The sequence below is a fragment of the Giraffa tippelskirchi genome, chromosome 8 (assembly GCF_054371585.1).
Source record: "Giraffa tippelskirchi isolate mGirTip1 chromosome 8, T2T-mGirTip1v1.2.pri, whole genome shotgun sequence".
Taxonomy (NCBI): Eukaryota; Metazoa; Chordata; class Mammalia; order Artiodactyla; family Giraffidae; genus Giraffa; species Giraffa tippelskirchi.
The window spans coordinates 41,726,000-41,747,307 of record NC_137282.1 but is presented as its reverse complement, the minus strand read 5'-3'; the positions used below and the strand labels follow the sequence as shown (position 1 = coordinate 41,747,307).

General features: G+C 35.2%; 1 long non-coding RNA gene across 1 annotated transcript in view; it reads right to left on the bottom strand.

Annotated features, from left to right (window-relative positions):
* Positions 1-12,446: 12,446 nt before the first annotated feature.
* Positions 12,447-21,308, bottom strand: part of LOC145518627 (uncharacterized) — a 195,530-nt gene continuing 186,668 nt past the window's right edge. Inside the window, exons 3-4 of the long non-coding RNA XR_014063046.1 lie at positions 13,398-13,443; positions 12,447-12,559 (exon numbers count right to left, since the gene is read on the bottom strand). This is a non-coding gene — a long non-coding RNA (uncharacterized LOC145518627). The remainder of the gene's footprint in view (positions 12,560-13,397; positions 13,444-21,308) is intronic.

Here is a 21,308-nt window from a genome sequence, read left to right as displayed (position 1 = left end):
AGGAGGACAAGGGGATGACAGAGGATGAGATGGCTGGATGGCATCACCGACTTGATGGACATGAGTTTGGATAAACTCTGGGAGCTGGTGATGGACAGGGAGGTCTGGCGTGCTGTGATTCATGGGGAAGCAAAGAGTCAGACACAAATGAGCGACTGAACTGAACTGAACTGACTCTATCGTCTTCCCTTGTGGCTCAGTGGTAAAGCTTCCTCCTGCCAATGCAGGAGATGCAGGAGATGTGAGTTTGATCCCTGGGTTGGTAAGATCTCCTGGAGAAGGAAATGGCAACCCACTCCACTATTCTTGCCTGGGAAATTCTACGGACAGAGGAACCTGGGGGACTATAGTCCATGGGGTCACAAAAAGAGTCAGACATTACTTATCAACTAAACAATAACAACTGACCCTATGACACCAAGCCGAATTGACAATGCAGCTAAGAAGGATATAAATGCTTTCTGTCCTTAGATGGCTTTTATCTGATTTAGATGGACAGATGTAGTGGAAATAAAATTTCCTAAATCATTGCCATTATTATTCACAGGATAAGAAGGGATCAAAATTGCTATTAGTATGTTGATGGGAAGAGAACAGGGACAAACCCAATATTTGGAAGTGACACAGTGTGGGGCTTGACACTTGTTAAATAATTAAATATAGATATATGCTGTAAATAGTTACTTTAACGTTAGATAGATAAATAGATAAAGATAGATATATAGAGATGGAGAAAATCAAACATTCAGTTATTTTGAAAAGTTGCTAACAAGTCTTCATTCTTAGTTAAGACGTGACAGGAAAATTTGACTATTTCTCCACACTGTGCTTTAATTGATATGCAACAAATATAAATAGCAAACACCCTCTTCCAACATCACAAAGGAAGACTCTACACATGGATATCACCAGATGGTCAACACCGAAATCAGATTGATTATATTCTTTGCAGCCAAAGATGGAGAAGCTCTACACAGTCAGCAAAAACAAGATCAGAAGCTGACTGTGGCTAGGATCATGAACTCCTTATTGCCAAATTCAGACTTAAATTGAAGAAAGTGGAGAAAACCACTAGATCATTCAGGTGTGACCTAAATAGAATCCCTTTTGATTATACAGTGGAAGTGAGAAATAGATTTAAGGGACTAGATCTGATAGACAGAGTCCCTGATGAACTATGGATGGAGGTTCATGACACTGTACAGGAGACAGGATTCAAGACAATCCCCAAGAAAAAGAAATGCAAAAAAGCAAAATGGCTGCTTGAGGAGGCCTTACAAATAGCTGTGAAAGGAAGGGAAGCGAAAAGCAAAGGAGAAAAGGAAAGATATACCCATTTGAATGCAGAGTTCCAAAGAATAGCAAGGAGAGATAAGAAAGCCTTCCTCAGAGATCAATGCAAAGAAATAGAGGAAAACAATAGAATGGGAAAGACTAGAGATCTCTTCAAGAAAATTAGAGATACCAAGGGAACATTTCATGCAAAGATAGGCTCAATAAAGGACAGAAATGGTATGGACCTAACAGAAGCAGAATATATTAAGAAGTGGTGGCAAGAATACACAGAAGAACTGTACAAAAAAGATCTTCACAACCCAGATAATCACCATGGTGTGATCACTCACCGAGAGCCAGACATCTTGGAATGTGAAGTCAAGTGGGCTTTAGAAAGCATCACTATGAGCAAAGCCAGTGGAGGTGATGGAATTCCAGTTGAGCTATTTCACATCCTCAAAGATGATGCTGTGAAAATGTTGCACTCAATATGTCAGCAAATTTGGAAAACTCAGCAGTGGCCACAGGACTGGAAAAGGTCAGTTTTCATTCCAAGCCCAAAGAAAGGCAATGTCAAAGAATGCTCAAACTACTGCACAATTGCACTCATCTCACACGCTAGTAAAGTAATGCTTAAAATTCTCCAAGCCAGCCTTCAGCAATATGAGAAACGTGAACTTCCAGATGTTCAAGCTGGTTTTAGAAAAGGCAGAGGAACCAGAGATCAAATTGCCAACACCCACTGGATCATCGAAAAAGCAAGAGAGTTCCAGAAAAGTATCTATTTCTGCTTTATTGACTATGCCAAAGCCTTTGACTGTGTGGATCACAATAAACTGTGGAAAACTCTAAAAGAGATGGGAATACAAGACCACCTGACCTGCCTCTTGAGAAACCTGTATGCAGGCAGGAAGCAACAGTTCGAACTGGACATGGAACAACAGACTGGTTCCAAATAGGAAAAGGAGTATGTCAAGGCTGTATACTGTCACCCTGCTTATTTAATTTATATGCAGTTGGGAAAGATTGAAGGCAGGAGGAGAAGGGGACGACAGAGGATGAGAAGGTTAGATGGCATCACCAACTCAATGGACATGAGTTTGGGTAAACTGCGGGAGTTGGTGATGGACAAGGAGGCCTGGCCTGCTGCGGTTCATGGGGTCGCAAAGAGTCGGACACGACTGAATGAGTGAACTGAACTGAGCTGAACATTCATGAAAACATGTACAGGGCACCTACCTGGAAGCCTCACATTTTCTCCTTGTTTGTCATCATTTTAAGGCAATAATGCCTTGAAAAAAATACCAAATTAAAAGTTACTGTGCATTAATAAAGCATACACTTTCATTACCCTAAAGCCACAGTGTTCTCTAGATGATGATAATTTTCAAGATATTTTGTGTTGCCTTTCCCAACTTGTTTAGAATGGACATTATTATCATAATGATCATCACTTCTCCTAATTTGCAATATGCAGTTCAAGACCTTTGAAAAAACAGTTCCACTTCTGCATGTAAGGATTTTGAAAGTTGACACATCATCTGAACAACATCAAAAGCTAACAAATCTGAAAAATCAACAACATTTCTTAAAACTGTTTACTGAAAAAAATGCACAACCTAAAAGTTGAGAGTTATGTTTTATTTGGGGAACATATTGAGGGCTATTGTTGGGAAATAACCTCTCATATGGCTCTCCAGAAGGATTCCAAAGTGTTAACTGGGGAGTCAGGATATATAGGAGTTTTTCCTAAAACAAAGAAACAAATAAACAAAACAAAATGCAGTGAAACATCACAAAGGACTGGTAATCACAAAAACAGGTATCTCAAGTTAATGATTTTGGTGCTTTTCTTTGTATGGGAAGATGCAACAGTCTGAGCTCATTGAAATTATTCCTTTGATATGCATCTTTATTATCTAGGGCCAGTATTCTGTTTTCCTCAATCCTGAATTCCCCTCAGGGCATTCCTTTGGGGGTGGCTGCAGTGGCTGATGGCTTGATGGGTGCTCAACGTTTATTGTTTGCTGAAATGGTAGGCAACATTCTTTCTCCACACATCCTTAAGAAAGATGAAGATACAGAGCCACTGCTACCTCCATGATTGGAGAGACAGACATGTTACATACAGGTAGTTATGTTACTAGAGCAGAGATGCAGAAGCAGAAGCTGGGGAGGAAAACCTCAAAAGCAATTGAGAAATTTGCTGGAGGCTCAGTGTTGACAATATGGTGTTTAACCGGTGGAACTCAGTCATTTGAGGGGGGCGGGGGGCGGCTCATGATATTGTGAGATTTATTCCCAAAAGACCAAGCGAATTCTCACAGCAAATAACTGAGAAAATCACTTCATGCGCCTAGCAGGCAGAAGGGGAGACACCATTTTGAAACACCCAGGTTACTTGTTCTTTTTAACAAGGCCTGTCCTCAGAGTAAACTATTTACCAGAACCTAACCTCCTGGAATATTATTGTTAGGCAGTGAGAATAGGAAACAGGAGTCCAGAATGGCAGTGGCTAAAAGACAAGGAAGGGAAAAGCCGAGGAAAATTGAACAAGGAGGGTCCAAGGACTGGAGTGAGGACCTCAGGTACAACAAACAGCATTCCTGGCTAGCCTAGTTTACATAAGGCAGGCCCAGGGGGAGGAAAAAAAACATATAAAAAGAGGAGCTAAAGGGCCGGGGGTCTCTCTCTCTCCCCCACCCCCACCCCCCACGCTCGTTCTCTCTCTCTCTTCTCTTCGCATCTTTTGGGTTGGCATGCCCTCACACCTCGAGGATGTATTTTCCTTTATTTTCTAAATAAAACTGATCTGTCCGAGAACTATAATACGGACTGTGCAAGAGCTGTGACACGCCAAGGGCTTCAACAACCTTTGCTTCAAATCTTTGTTGTGACGAGACAGAACCAAGGAAATTGCACTCCCCTAACGTTATCAAAGCCTAACTGATCTGGGGGGAAATGGGGAAGGAAATACTCATACACTATAGCCATCTTGTCCTGCCTAAAGGGAGAGAGGAAACAAAACTGAGGACCTCTTATGAAGTTCGCGTTGCAGAGGCATCAGTTCAGTTCAGTCACTCCGTCATGTCCAACTCTTTGCAACCCCATGGACTGCAGCACGCCAGACCTCCCTGTCCATCACCAACTCCCGGAGTTTACTCAAACTCATGTCCATTGAGTCGGCAGAGAAATAGGCTCATTAGAAGACTTAGAAGTAATCCTAAGACTATTTAAAGAGCCTTCTAAGGGCTTCCCAGGTAGTTCAGTTGGTAAAGAATCGGCCTGCAATGCAAGAGACCCCAGTTCGATTCCTGGGTCAGGAAGATTCGCTGGAGAAGGGATAGGCTACACACTCCAGTATTCTTGGGCTTCCTTTGTGACTCAGCTGGTAAAGAATCCACCTGCAATGAGGGAGACCTGCCTAGGTTCGATCCCTGAGTTGGGAAGATCCCCTTGAGAAGGGAAAGGCTACCCACTCCAGTATTCTGGCCTGGAGAATCCCCATGGACAGAGGAGCCTGGTGGGCTACAGCTCATGGAGTCACAAAGAGTCAGACACGACTGAGTGACTTTCAGTCCCCCACCACTGTATTACTAAAGTCCTTTTGATTACAGTTCTTTTTACCCAGTATATCATGTCCTACTCTTAAGAGACAATTTTATAAGGCAAAACAAAATACAAAAAACACAATTTAAGGAGAGAGCATATCAGAACCAGATATGGCAGGGATGTTAGAATTATTAGACTAGGAATTTAAAACAATTATGATTAATTTGGACATAAAACAGATGCACATGTAAGTAGACAGATGAAAACCCTAAAGAGAAAAAAAAATGATAAAGATTAAAAAGCACACACATACACCATAATAGAAATGAAGGATGACTTGATGAACTTATTTGTAGATAGGATATTGCTGAGCAAAGAATCTCTTGACAGATGTTGACTGAAAAAAAAAATAATAATAATGAACAACCTAAAAGTTGAGAGTTATGTTTTATTTGGACGACTTTCTAAGGACTTCAATCCTGGGACACTGCATGCCAGATTGAAGAGGAAGAGTTAAAATTTTATATAACCTCCTTCTCCTTCTGCCTCTGTAACTCAGCTTGCCCCTTGCAAAGTCTAGATCACATAGGTCACGTAGTCTCAGAAAGTGGGGACTTGCAATACTAGGGACTGGAGTTTATCTCGCTCACCCTTGTCCTGCTCTTTGCAATTGCCTCGCCCCGGCAAACTTGCTTAATCATGCCTGTTTGTGTAAAGGTCAGGCATCCCGCTCCCCATCTTGACTGCTGTTCCGCATGCGCGAGAAACCCCTTAGTTTAAACCAGCCTATTAACAGCTAGTGTTGCCCACTATAGTGAAGTGAAGTCGTGTCCGACTCTTCGCAACCCCATGGACTGCAGCCTACCAGGCTCCTCCGTCCAAGGGATTTTCCAGGCAAGAGTACTATTTGTCAATAAAAACTCTGTAATCCCTTTGTTCAGGGTTCAGAGCTTGGAGTGTTAACTGCTTTGGGCCCACTGGCGTAATAAATCTGAGTTTTCCAGCTCTCCAAGTGTGGTGCTTGGTTTCTCGAGTACTGGTTTCTGCAACAAGATAACATTGAGAAAACGATTCCAAAGAGGCAAGGGTGTGAGGGAGCCTAGGGTACGTGGGAGTTTTAGCAACAAAAGACCAGGTAGTTGGAACATCTAAAGATTATTGCTACTAAAAGAAAACCAGGTATCTCAAGTTAGGAAATTTAATGCTTTTTTTTGTTTTTGTTAGTGTTGTAGGACTCACAGGACCATTGTTCCTTGACCATCACTCCTTGTAGTGGAAGCACAGAGGCTTAACTACTGGATCAGCAGGGAATTCCCTAGTGCTTTTCTATGTATGGGAAGATGCAAGAATCTGGGATCACTGAGATCATTCCTCTGATATTCACCTGCACTGTCTGGGGCAGGTATCCTGTGCTTTCTCATTCTGAGTTTTCTCAGTATGCTTCACTTGGGGTGACTGCGAGGCTGACTGCTAGGTGAGCCTGGCAATGGACAGCCTAGTTGTCTCCATCCTGAGTCCCCTCAGGGCTCACCATTCTGGCCACAATAATGTATTAACAATGGTTTGATGGCTGCAGCATCCTTTGCTTACTGATATGGCAGTCAGTGTTTTAGTTCTCAGGGAGGTTTTTTTTTTTGAAAGTCGCTCAGCCGTGTCTGACTCTTTGTGACCCCGTAGACTATACAGACCATTGAATTCTCCAGCCAGAATGGGTAGCCTTTCCCTTCTCCAGGAGATCTTCCCAACCCAGGGATCAAAGCCAGGTCTCTTACATTTACTAGATGAGCCACAAGCGAAGCTCAAGAATACTGAAGTGAGTAGACTGTCCTTTCTCCAGTGGATTTTCCTGACCCAGGAATTGAACCAGGGTCTCCTGCATTGCAGGCAGGTCTTTACCAACTGAGCTATCAGGGAAGCCCTTTCAGAGAGTATATCAAGATAATCCTGTAAAACTGAAAATCAAAGAGATAAAGACTATCCGAGCCTTTGAATTACAGAATATCCAAGGAGAGTTGGACAATGTGGTATTGGGACCAACTCCCCAAAGCAATATTAAATTCTATATTTTCAGTAACACCACACTCATTCATCATTCAATGGCTATCTTCATGTGTTTTACATTTTAGGAGCTATAGTCATATTCTGCATGAGCTAGATTGAATTTATTATTATTTTACTTTTTTAGTTATTTATCTTTATTTATTATTGATTTTTTCATCTTTTTTATATTCATTTTTAATTGGATAAAAATTGCTTTACAACGTTGTGTTGGTTTTTGCCATACAACAATGTGAATCATCCATAATTATACATAATTGTGTATGTACGTATTATATTTATGTACATATGTATATATGTATTATAATTATACATAATAATCCATAATTATACCTAGAGAGAAGGTATATCTCTTCCCTCTAGGCTCCCTCCCCTCCCCCATTCCACCCCTGTAGGTCATCACACAGTGCCAGGAGGTCAACACAGAGCACCAGGCTCAGACTGAATTTATTATTTAATTCTAAATCTTCCCTCATTTTTTATTCCTTATTGCTTTTAATAGTTTCATAATCTTTCAAGACATCTACACTCTAAGTCCAATTTATCATTGTGTATCTCATTCTGATCCAATCAATCATTTTCAAGCAAAGTTGATTCTAGCTCTATATCTTTTTATTATTTTTTTTTCCTTTCTATTCCCAATGCAAATGTTTTTTTTGGAGGACTTTTCTTATCTCAGTACCAATACTAACAGTGCAGATTTTTCTTTCTTTAATCTTTCCTCAAGAAAATGCTATCAAAATTTTCCTAGGAATAAATATATTCAAAGGCACAGTAAAGTTAAAGACACAAATTTTCCACAACTTTAACCAGACACTCAGGGTCACCAAAGACCTGATGCAACCTCTTTGTTTGCCTTAATCCCTATATTTTTGGCAAATATATCATGCTGATTTCCTGCATATTATGTTTCCACACAGTTTGCTCCAATCCCATTTCTTTCCTTCCAACCTAAACTACTTCATATTATCTTTTTTTTTTTCCAAATGAAAAATTCATTTCAGTCCTCAGCTAATAAAACAAATAAAAGCCTCTGTAAATGGACCTTTTCAGATTAAAAACACCTTATTATTTGCCCCATCACTATCACCATCACTTTCACCAATGAATAGAAATTACTTCTTCCTCTGAACTCACAAAATTATTTAGAACCTTTCTTGCAGTATTTGACTTTTCAAGCTAATAATAGAAATACCTGCTTACTTGTCTGGTTGTTCCATGATAGGAATAATATCTAACATATTTTACCTCCAGAAATATCTTGTACAAGGTCTTTCGGGATGAACTCAACTAACAATGGCAGAACAGAATCCTTTAGCTATGAAATAATAGATTTTGTTATAAGCACAATGAACTTCAGAAAGTAATAAAATAATTTACATTTAATTTCTTCTATATTTTTCCAAGGTCAGTCTCCCAGTATTTCTATCCTCCATTTTATTAGTATATTTATAAGTGGCCATAAACTCTAAAAAATTTTACTTCTGTAATCAATCCTGTGTTCCTCCAAGTAATGACAGCCATAATAACTTTTCTGAAATGAAATATCCTACTAAAAAACCTTCAAAACTTATCTCTTCCCAAATAAGATGAAAATTGTAAGCACAGCATTATACACACTGCTTAATTAATGTGATCTGTATTATTATAGAATAAGAACACACTTCTACCAATAAATTCTCTTTGTAGCATTGAGCTTTTACAAGCAGGCATTTTAAGGGAGGAGATTCAAGGGAGGTTGAAAAATTATTTGTGTTGAGAGTCTGAAGTTTTTAACAGGTCCAAGCTGAGGCCTTAGTAGAGAAGAGGGCTCAAAACAGCCTGTCTGAGGAGGCTGAGGCCTAAGACAATTACTATGTAAGTGTTTCTTTTTCTTAAGGGCAGGGCAGTCCTTAAGAAGAAGGATTTAAGCACATAGAGAATGTGCTAATTTAAATATTAATCTGCTTTATTTAATTAATAATTAACCATTTAATATCATTTTAATATTTAAATTTAATGCTACAGTCTAATAATAATATTTAAATTTTGCTGTATTCCTCATATGACATATTTCCCCAGGACATTCAGTCATGAATATCTCATTTAGAATTTCTGAAATTTGACACTGTTTCAGTGTCAAGTACTTTTTTCTGTATTGTAATGGTTAGTGTTAAGTGTCAACTTGACTGTACTAAGGGATGTCCAGATAGCTGGCAAAGCATTATTTCTGGATGTGTCTGTGAAGGTATTTCTGGAATATATTAGGATGTGATTCAGTAGAGTAGTAATCTGCCCTCACCAATGCATGCAAACATCAGCCAGTCTCTTGGGAGTCCAAATGGTACAAAAAGATGAAAAGAGGAAAATTCTCTTTCTTCTTGAGCTGGGATGTCTAACTTTTCCTGACTTCAGACCTTGGAGTCCTGGCTCTGGCGCCTTTGGACTCTGGGACTCAAACTAGTAGCCTTTTAGTTCTCAGGCCTCCAGGTTGGACTGGGAGTTACACCAGTGGCTCCCCATGTTCTTGGACCTTTGTACTTAAAATTGAATTATACCACCAACTTCCCTGGGTCTCCAGCTGGCAGATGGCAGATGGTGGGACTTCTCACCCTCCAAAATGGCATGAACCAATTCCTATAATAAATCTCATATATATCTATATAAATCCTATTGGTCCTGTTTCACTGGAAAAACATGACTAATATACACATTAATTTAGAACTTTACATTTATAATAAATTTTAAGTTTATTGATTTTGGACTTTAAACATTACTATGTTTAAAATCTTTTTTGAATTTTGCTTTTATCTTTCTTCTCTCATCTATATTATCAATAAATATAGACAATATAAATTTTATATTTTAATAACCTATTTTGGTTAAAATATTATGTAGAATAGAACAAAAAAAGGACACTTTGGCAAAAAGGTTAAAAAAATCAAGCAAATAACCAAAATAACTATATCAGAATCAGTTGCTCTCTCTGCCCATATCTTTTGGATAATAACTCTATTATCACTTTTAGATACTTATCAGCACATTTATCTTAAATTGTTACTTGTTGATACTTAACATTAACCATCACAATCCAGTGTTCTATCCATTTCTGTGATTTCAATTTTACATATATGTATATATAATTGATTTATTCTTTTTTTTTTGATTTATTCTTTCTCATCTATTTTAATGCTATTTTCCCTCTCTATTATTAATTATTTTTGCTCTCTTTGCCCTAGTCTAGAAATCCATGCTTATCTGGCATCTAGTTCACAAATTCTCTATTATTCTGTGGCCAATATTAAGCCAAAACAATCTATTGTTTTCTTAATAACTATTGCTATTTCAGTTCCAGGGTTTACATTTAGTCTTTTATATTTTTATTGTTCTATAGTACAATTTCACATTCATCATCTACATTTAGGAACATATCATTTCCATTTATTTTTAAATCTATGTGTGATAACTTTTATGTTATTTATCTTGAATTTTGTCTCTAGCATTCAATTTTATCTATTTATTTATTATCTTGGTTTTCTTTATCATATGCCTCTACTTTTTGTTTTAATCCTGGGTATTATGGTATGATTCAGGGTACTCCAGAGAAAATAACCAATAGGGTTGGTCTATCTACCAGTCTATCATCTATCTGTTTAAAAAAAAAAAACAAAATGGCATATGCAATTGTAGGTTGTAAGAACAGGTGAGTCCAAAATCTTTAGAAAGTATGCCTGAGGGCTGAAAATTCAGGTAAGAGTTGATGTTTCAGTCTTGATGTAGAGTTTTCTTTTCCAGAAAACCTCAGTACTTGCTCTTAACACATTCAAGTGATTTTATGAATTCCACTCACATTCTTGAGGGAGATATGCTTCTTTTAAAGTCAACTAACTGTAAATGTTAATCTTATCTAAAAGATAACTTCACAGTAATATCTATACTGGTGTTTGACCAAACAATTGGGCAACATACACTAGCCAAATTGACACATAAAATTAACCATTAGAATTATGTATGAAAAATAATGTTTTCAATGATGCTTTTATAATTCATAGTAAGTTAACCCTATAATCTTATAGGCAATGAGATTAAAAGATCACAATATATTGACTAGTGGGAGAGTGATTATCTTTGAATGATTCTCTGGTATTAACATAATCATACTTGAGAATCCCATGGACAGAGGAGCCTGGCGGGCTATAGTCCATAGGGTTGTACAGGGTCACACATGACTGAAGTGATTTAGGATGCATGCGTGCACTTATATAAGAATAACAGATATTATATTATTTTTATAATTTGGTTTCTTCTCCTTGGCAACTAATGAACTCAAACTTTTATTCCCTTAGTACTGTGAAAATGGGGGGAAAAAAAACAATAACAACAATCTTCCTTTCAGATTTTTTTTGTATCAACATTTGACATATTAACCTTCAACAACATAATAATTTTCCAAGCCCTCAAAGGGAAAACTGACTATCCTGCTCATGTTTCTGTACCTCTTTTACTCTGGGATTGTTTACCTCATAATACTTTGTTTATCTTAGTGGCCCCAAATACTAAAATTGTGTCTTCCCATCCCAGTGAAGACTGATGAAATTCCTTCCTACTTCTCTGCCTCTGGGCATAGCTACCCAGATTTTCAGCTTCTTACTCCATATAAAGGATAGTTAATCTCCGAATAGTTAATCCCTAAGTAGAAAACTGTAACAAGTGAATACTGATTCATTTTTCTTTGGTTTCTTTCTTTTCGGATCTTGTTTTATCAAATCCATATGGCTATATCAGCTTTCCAATAGAGTTATTATTCAATAAACTTGCCATCCTTTTTCTTCTTCTCCTCTTCTTATTCTTTTTTCTTCTTTTACTTTTCTGTATGTTCTGGATAGGACTTTTGATCTGTCAAATTTACTCCATCATAGCTGGGATTAGAAATCTTTATTAAGTTCTTTGCCACCCAGTTAAAATCAGAGACTATTTCAAGAAGAAGCAAATGGTCAGTAGTTTCAATGGAACCTGAAATGTTAACCAGTTGACCAAAATTAAACAATGTGTCACAGCAGTCATTGTCTTTAGCCAAAGGTTATAATGCCAAGTGTGCAGTGTTTTGAGATAGAGCCAATGTCAGAGTGTGTTGTTGACTGTTACTCTAATAATGTATGGGATGCATCATGCATTTTAGCTACGCAATGAAAGACAGCACATACTGAGAATGAAGGTGAGTATTGTGGGAATAAGTACACAAATAACTTCTTTTTTCTGTTCTTTACTTATTTCCCCCTAGGACTTCATGAGTGACTAAATCTAATAATTGAATCTGGAAGAAAAAATAAGCATAAGCTAACAAATATACAGTAAATGTCAACTAACTACAGTGATTGTAAGACAACAATGTATATGTATGTACCTCAGTTTTGGATAAGTTAAAATGTGAAGTGATGTGGGTGTTAGGAGTCAATAAAATTTATTACACATGTGACTTCCCTCATTGTGAGCTCCATCAGGATTCAAAACCTTATTTAATCCTCCATTCCACTTACTCTTTGGTCTTCTTTTCAAACTGTTTCAGAACAAAGAAAGAAAAGTGGTGCTACTTATTTATTTTCCTTCATCTCTCAACAGCTATATTAAGAATTGCATCCTTTCAACTAAACAGCGTTGTGAGCCAATAAGATCAGATTTGTAAGTTCCTTCTGTCCTGGAGCAAGAGAAGAAATGAAAAAAAAAAAAAAAAAGAGTAACAGGATTCATATCCCCTTTAGAAGAACCGTTGATATAAAGTGCTACATTCATTTTGAAGATAATAAATTGGGCTGGTGAAATTGACTTGATTAGGAGTTACAGAAGGGAAGCAGGAAGCAGTATATTGTTTAAGATTTTATAAAGCACAAAGGGTATCTAAAATTATAAAACATGACATTCTAAAATATTAGCATATGTGGCATATAAATTAAAAATCACTGCCCTTTTCTAACTCAGAGTTTTGGAATTTACCAAAAACAGTAGTTTATAAATCACAGAATGAATTCAAGCAACCTAACTTGTTTTGGGCATATTTTACAAGACCCTATTTTATCCTGTTACCCAAGAAACCACTGGCATCTATCATGCTATTCTGGACCTGTTTTCCTCTTTAAAGAATTCATATTTAGCCTTCTGTATCCTGAAACCTCATTATTACTACCTCAGGGACACGTTGCTTAGATGCTATGAATGCTCCCTATAAATTTTCCCTATAATGACAATATTGTCTAAATAACAACAAATGCCAAAAGCACTCTGTAGCTTATGCTCAGTGTTGTTTGGCCAGGTTCCTCAGGCTGTTGATAGCACTCTACTGTAATCTATTCAACCAGAATGATCTTTTTGAATTTACAAGTCATCAAGGGATATGAATCATACTAAACTCTGGCTCATGCCTCATTTCTAAATGAGCTAGTCCTTGATCCTTATATGGCTCTGAACCAGTCTGCACTTACAAGCAAGGAGTTTTTACCCATACTTTTCTCTCAGAAAATATTGACTTCATTGAACACCTGCCAAGCCTTCTTCCCTCTCACATCCATCATCTTCTTGGAATCTCTATCCAGAGAGCATATAGAAAGATGTCTTGAATTATAAAAATGGCACAAAATTGAAAGGAAATAATAATGCAAGTTTTCTGCTTTGATTTCTGTTCAGCTCATATTTAATAATTTTGATGCCTTACATAAAGACTTGCATACAGTAACTGTTTACTAAGCTTTAATAAATAAATAATTAAACAGTTTATCTCCAACAAAATGTAGATGACCATAAAATGTTTTGCTTATTAATCATAAGAGGTGAAAATCAAGAAATTAGTAGATGATGAACAATGAACATGAGCGATGACAACATATGATATAATATGAAATCTTCCCATTTTTTCTTTAAAATGTATATGTTAAAATGTATATTTTAAACTCTGTATTCCTAAGTCTGAATGTTTTATGTTTCTGTACATTTAAACTCGTAAGTTACTATTTGGAATGTCGAAGGGCTTTGATTTGGGGAAATTTATAAAATAAATTTGAAAACTTATTTTCAGTCTCAATGATGGTTTCATCAGTGAGCATTATACATGAATTATGTTTGAGATACAATTCATGCTTCTAAAGCGATATTCAAAGTAGCAACAAATTATCTTAGTTTTAAGTAATTAAGTTGAAGTGTGTTACCTGCAAATTTGTAGAAAAAATACACTTTAAATATGGCTTTTAAGAATAGTGTTGCTTTCACTTCTCTCTCTGTTAAAATATAAGCCTCAGGTTTATCATAGCCTTCTCACACAGAGAGTAGTAGTAGCAGGCTGCCCATTTAATTTCAGCTTTTAATTAATGTGAAAGAATAGACTACCCTGAAACACATGTTCAATAAAAGCATCTAAATAAATAGTGAACAAGGGATCAGACAATTTACAGTACATGATTTGGTAGAGGAAGAGTTTGGTCAATCAGAATTTCAGCTAGAGTTGTTTTAGGGCCTCTGATGAAAATTAAAAAACAGGGGAAATAAATTGTCAAGGTAACTGATATAAGTACTATCTAATGATCCAGCACAAAAAAAATTAGCAATTCAGGAGAGACTTTAATGTGCATAGATTGAAAGATCATTAACTCTGAAACAGGATTTTTCTTTTCATATGGCATAGAGATCATTGCCATCTCACACTCTGAGGTGAAGCTGTCCAGTGAAGAACACACTTATCCTGAGTGCTTGAGCACTGAAGGGCTTCATTACTCCATTAGAGGGCATGCTTTATTCTGCTATTTGAATTATCAAGAAAATTTACTGCTAGTTTATAACTTGCATAGCACTATTTAAACCAAGTAAGAGCCTTTCCTTGTTCTAAAGGCAATATTTGTTTGTTTATGGGTTCTTTATTCATGGGATTTCACTCCCATTGCCTCCTTGAATGTTTGTTTCTAAATCTGTTGCCTAAACACTTAGCCTGCTTCTAATCCTTCGCATCACTAATAACTCAGCCTTTCTAAGTCAGTGGTTCACTAAATTGCATTTATTTTTCTTTCTGAATTAAAAAAAATACAGTATCTTACACTTTCTCATCATTTATTGCTTGCTCATCCTTGCTTCAAATGTGTATTAGCATAATTACATTTTTTAAAATCTTAACTTTTCTTCTCAAAGACAAAGACATGAGTCTGTGAAACTACATAGCACTTGGAAACTTTAAATAAAACGAATCAAGTGTCATAAAGACAATCGTCACATTTAGTATAAAGAGAAAAATTAACTTCTATTTCAAAATCACTTTGCTATTAAATTTGCAACTAGGTTTAAATCTGGTCTATGGGGTAAGTCATTCTGTTTAGTGGTGCTCAGCAAAAACAATGATGTATGTTTAATTTTTTTAAATAGTATATTTTCTAAAAAAAACTACATGAATTTAAATTTTTACATCCACTAGCAGTATATAATAAAGTTTAATTTACACCGTCATTTATTACTAAATGTTCTTAATAATTCACCTTTTGTAAACTGATACATAAATAATTATAACAATATGTTAAACTTAATATGTTTAATCATTAGTGTCATTAACAATGTTTCTGGTCAGTTTGTCTTTATTTTTGGTCATTATTTGCTTATATCCCATTCTCATACATTTTTATAAGTTTGTAGAAACTCTGTTTAGGAACACAAATCTCTTATTATAAGAGATATTTTCTCTCAATCTTGCATTTGTACATCCTCTATGGGGTCTTCAAATATACATAGACATACACAGACAAATTCATAGAGTAAAATCAGTCAATTTTTGTCTTCACATTTGGATCTTTGTACTGATTAAAAATTATTTTTAAAAACAAGCCACTGTAAATACACTCTTCACTTTCACATGCTTAATGGTTTTGTTAGCTAGTTAGAACAGGAAAAAGGAGTCCAGAATGGTGGTGGCTAAAAGACAAGGAAGGGAAAATCCCATGAAAATAGAACAAAGGAAGGTCTGAGGACCAGAGTGAGGACCTCAAGTAAAACAAACAGCACTCCTGGCTAGCCCAATTTACATAGGGCAGGCCCAGAGGGAGGAGAAAAAACATATAAAAAGAGGAGCCAAAACTGGGCCAGAGGTTTCTCTTCTCCTCGTGTTTTTTGGGTCGGCATGCCCTCATGCCTCCAGGATGTATTTTCCTTTACTTTCTAAATAAAACTGAGCTGTAATAGGAAGCTGTAACACTGGTCTGTCTGAGAGCTGTAACACTGGTCCGTCCGTCACTTCAAATTTTTGCTGCGATGAGACAGAACCGAGGAAATTACAAACTCCACTGACAGTTTTTTGAAGGTTTTTATTTCTTTGTTTTTGTTTTTTGAGTGCAGCTTTTTAATCCATTTGAAACACATTTATGGTGGTTTGAGGTCAGAGAAAAGCTTCATCTTTCAGTATAAATAAATAACTATTTCAGAACTGTTTAATTACTGGAAATGGAAAATTATTCATGAATCATCAATATCTTTGTTTCTTTTTCAATTTGTTTTACTGAGATTTTTTGATTTAAGTAATTTTATCCAGTGCTAAGAAAGTGTGGGGTTAAGTTCAATAATTTATTGATTTCTCTCCTTTAATTCCATTCTTTCTTTAACTTGAAACATATTTATTGATGCGTCTACTGTAAGTCAGAAATACCCAACAGGAAAAAAGGTAACACTAGAAAGAAAGGGAAGAGCAGTAATATAAACAGATAAACACAACTGAAAATTGTGGTAAGTATACTATCAAATAATTTCCCTATCCAAGAGGATTTTGTTGCAGAAAGATAGTTACTAACTTCTTTAGTAGCATTAAATGCTTAACTTACTAATTGTAATTAAATTTATTCTAAAAATCTTTAAAAACACATATGATAAATCTTTTTTTATGTTTACAATAATAGTTGTATTGATAAGTATCTTCACACTTCATTATTCTAATTTTACTATTTCAATTAATCATTTTGCCAACTATTTTTAAGTGCTTCAATACTACAAAAATACAGAAGCTAAATGAGTATAACAGTTTATTTCTACTATACTATTTAAAGGAATTACATTATGTAATTTATTTATTTTCTTCATACTTTTCCCCCATAGTTTTCATGGACAGAATCACAATTTCAGAACTAGAAATAAAATAGCATACTATCTCTGCCTAGATTATGAGTTGTAGCTTGTCAACAACTGACTTACAACTTAAATATGAGGTGACCTGATTATATCTTCTAAAGTTTTTCAATAATCTTTATTTAAATATTGTTCTTGGCCACTATTAAACATCACATTAATTTTCTGTGGCAAAATAACACTCCAAGTTTGTGTGTTTCCCTGCAACCTGAAGCTTTTTCTTGTGTACCCATGTCTACCAAGTTTAATTTTCTTTCTCTCCCATGTTCCTCAAATATTTAGAAACATCAAGTAGTATCACATACTGTATGTTAGAGGGTGGTCCAGAGTTTATATATCCTAGGAATCCACAGATTGTGCATGCACAGTCTGTTTCCTCTAAAGAATAGATCAAACTACTAGCTTTCATCAGATGTGGGGTCTGCTTTCTACATAATCAGTCTGTAGAAAATGGAGTTTATAAGCCTTTCTGTTTCTAGTGTACATCCTACTTTTATCAGAACAGTTTGATTTAATCACAGTTCCCTTTATTTTCCCCTCTGTTTTTTTTTTTAAAGTGGGAAAAATTAGTAAATCATAGTTTTTGTATAAACAAATGCTTAATATTGTAGAATAATCAGATATATATATATAATATATATAAACCAATATCTTCATATAGTTTTTTAAAAATTAAAGACATGTTTATAAATATATCTAATACTAAGAATAATGTCACTTGGCTTATTTTTCCATACATGTTTTCATTAACTTTTTTTCTTTCTATTTAAACATACTTATGGGGTAATGGGGTTTTACCGTATCAATATATTCCAATTCTAAATTTTATTCTGTTTTGCTGCCCATTATCACTGCCTAGTCAATAGGCTTCTTATTAACATTGACTCTTTCAAACATTTAGATATTTCTACTATTGAAAGCATTTTTGCTTTCTGGAACAAGTGTTCTGGCACTATCTTCTGCTTGAATACAAGGCACATGTTCCTGAAACCATGCAGTCTGTAAAATCACCACTATCAATCACAGGGCTTATGGGGAAAATGAGACTGGTCAAAACCTTTGCAGTTATGTAAACAGTACTAACAAAAACAATAATTGGCATCTTGGGAAATAACTGGGGCAGATTAGGCAAGCAGCACAGGTTTTCTGGAAGTGGCCTTAAGGAATATTAAAATTGAACAAAAAATAATAGGGAAGAAACTGTGGCTTGTGGGAAGGACAGAATCAATGCAGAGGGAAGTGATGCTCTGAGCACAGTGGAAAGTAAAACCTACCTTGAATCTAGAACTCTTCTGGGGTGGGATTACAGCTCTCCAGAGTTAACTCGGTGCAGAGACCCATTTTCAACTTTCCAAAAACAGAGATGAAGGGTCTCTTGCCTATGAAATAACCAATCTTACTACTTTTTGTTGAGGGTTAAAATCGCCCCACTATTTTGGCTGTCTCCCTTTAGTAACTCAGACGTGAATCCACACAATTTTTTTTTTTTTTAACTTATGCTCATAACATTTCCCTCACTGTTAAAAATGTAGGAATATTATTGTTTAATGGAAAGAGGTTATTGCAGAAGGAAATTTCTTGCAACAGAATGGAATCAGTTGCTTTAAAATAGCGTATATATATTTATATTAATTCATTAATTAATATATATATATTTAATTCAAAAATAAGGTTAAAGATAAAAATCTGTGAGCTCATATTTAAATTTTAAAATGTCTGGAAACTAAATAGAAAATAGTTTAAGAGGACAGATATAAAACTTCCATTATTTTCATTTTGGCAAAGCATATAATGTTTTTTCTTTTTGGTACTGAGTTTACATTGATACTTCTGATTTTCACTTACATTTCCAAGTGACTTAATATTTTACAAATAAAAATTAGTTCATTTTATCTATATCAATGCATATTTAGATCTTTCAACCTAAACTGGGATTATACTTCATTTACTTTTATAACTCTCCAAATTTTCATTGAACTAGGCAAAACTTCTATTAAACACACACCAAAAATAATCAATAATGATGATAGGTTTTTCTAGTGATAGATGACCTTACTTTCCTGGAATAAACCTTGTTTGTCCTGATTCATTTTAATTTAAGTACTAGTGCATGGTTTGATTTTATAATATTTTATTTACATTTTGGCATTTCTTCAAAATAAGATTTATCTATAGTGTTCTTTGTGCTGAGTTGTGATAGCTTTGTAAGATGTTTGGATAAAACTTTTTATATTGTCTATGTTATGGAACATTTTAAATAATATTGAAAGTGTTCTGTAAGTCAATTTTGCTAATTTATGTTTCAGTATAAAAACATCCATTTGGCTAGCTTTTAAAATGCATTTGTCCAAAGTTGCACACCATGTTATTTTACATGATTTTATTGTCTTTTATATCTGTGGCTATATGTTATCATTTTTATCCTTTTAATAATAGGCAAGCATTGGTATCAAACATTAAAAACAAACAAATATTAATATTTCACAAATATCAATTTCTGAGGTTATATATATGTTCATTGGTATATCAGTTTTATATATTTAAATATATTGAATATTTTAACAACCCAAAAGGAAAAAAAGTCTAAATAAAACTGTAAAGTCCAAGTAAATACCACTTATCTAACACAAACAACAAATAGTATATAAACAAAGCAAAGAAACCTAGTTTCTAGACCTAGATATTTGTGACCATGAGTAATTTACTTAATTTTCTATGTGGCTTACATAATGCTTGTCATTACAATTTGGATTTCAGTAATACCGCTCATAATATGAAAGTGTTCCCTGTGGAAGGGTGTGTGTGTGTGTCTGCATGCACATGTGCATGTGCTAAATTACAAACTATTCAAAACAAATAATAATGTAAAATGGGCAATTAGTTTTTTTATTTGTGAAGGCACTGGTTTTGTCAAATGTATACCAAAATCCTTCAGAGGTGTGACACATTTTCCCCCCTTAATAAGAGGCTTTATACCCAAGTATCCAAATCTCATTAACTCTATCAATATGACCATGGGTACATCCTCAGTGGGAAAACTTTCCTACAATTTTCCCATTTGATCAACACCATACATTTTCTTATTTGATTAAATACTTTAAATTGAATGAAGGACTCCAAGGAGCCCTTTTTTTGGAAAGAAAAAATATTTAACCCTGTTATGAGTGACAGATACCATTCTTTGTTAAGCTTTGAATTTAATTTCTCCAATAAAATTCTTTGAATGGCACTGTAGTTATAAAGTGTCCAAACCTTGAAAATTATAGATTAATGAAAAAGACACAATTTTATTCTTCAAATTCCTCAAATACAGAAAAAAACCAAATACAAATTTAAAATAAATGGATACAATTAAGTAATCTTATCTGCTTGTAATACTCTAGGTATATTGTCTTCTATAGGACTAATGATACAGAGCTATTGATAATACCTCAATCACTGCTTATTACTGTCCAAAACAATCACGATTTGTTTCTGTCCAAATCAATCTTGATCTAGGTTTATAATAAATCAAAATAGGTCCAAGGCATGGTATTACAGTCAGCAGTCTGTGCATTTATTTGGAATTAGAAGGACCTAGCTTTGAATCCAGCTTTGTCAATTATGATCTCTGAAAGTGAAAGTGTTAGTCAGTCAGTCATTTCTGAGTCTTTGAGACCTCATGGACTGTAGCCTGCAAGGCTGCTCTGTCTATGGGATTTTTCCAGGCAAGAATACTGGAGTTGGTTGCTATTCCCTTCTCCAGTATGATTTCTAAGATTATGAGAAATACATTTCTTATCTACAACCATGACCTAGGGTACAGGGCTCACAACACAATCTCTGTCCTTATAGGGAATCTGCCGTGATATGTAATCTACAATGGTCCCTTAGTTATTTCATCTACAAATAAAAATACTTTTAAAAAAGGAGCATTCAAAAGCTTTTTGGAAATAATTTATATACATAATAAACATGTGATGCTTAATAGGTATCCTTATGCCTTCTGCTATTTATTATTATATTGAAAAGAATGAGCATGGCAAGAATGCTTATTGTTCATTCTGAAATGATATAACACACATTTTTAATATTTTTCTTTAATATATTAGAAAATAAAAGTAGAATTTCCTTTTTTGGCTGCATGATATGTGGGATCTTCAGTTCAGTTCAGTCGCTCAGTCGTGTCCAACTCTTCGCGACCCCATGAATCGCAGTATGCCAGGCCTCCCTGTCCATTACCAACTCCCGGAGTTTACCCAAAGCCACGTCCATTGAGTCGGTGATGCCATCCAGCCATCTCATCCGCTGCCGTGCCCTTCTCCTCC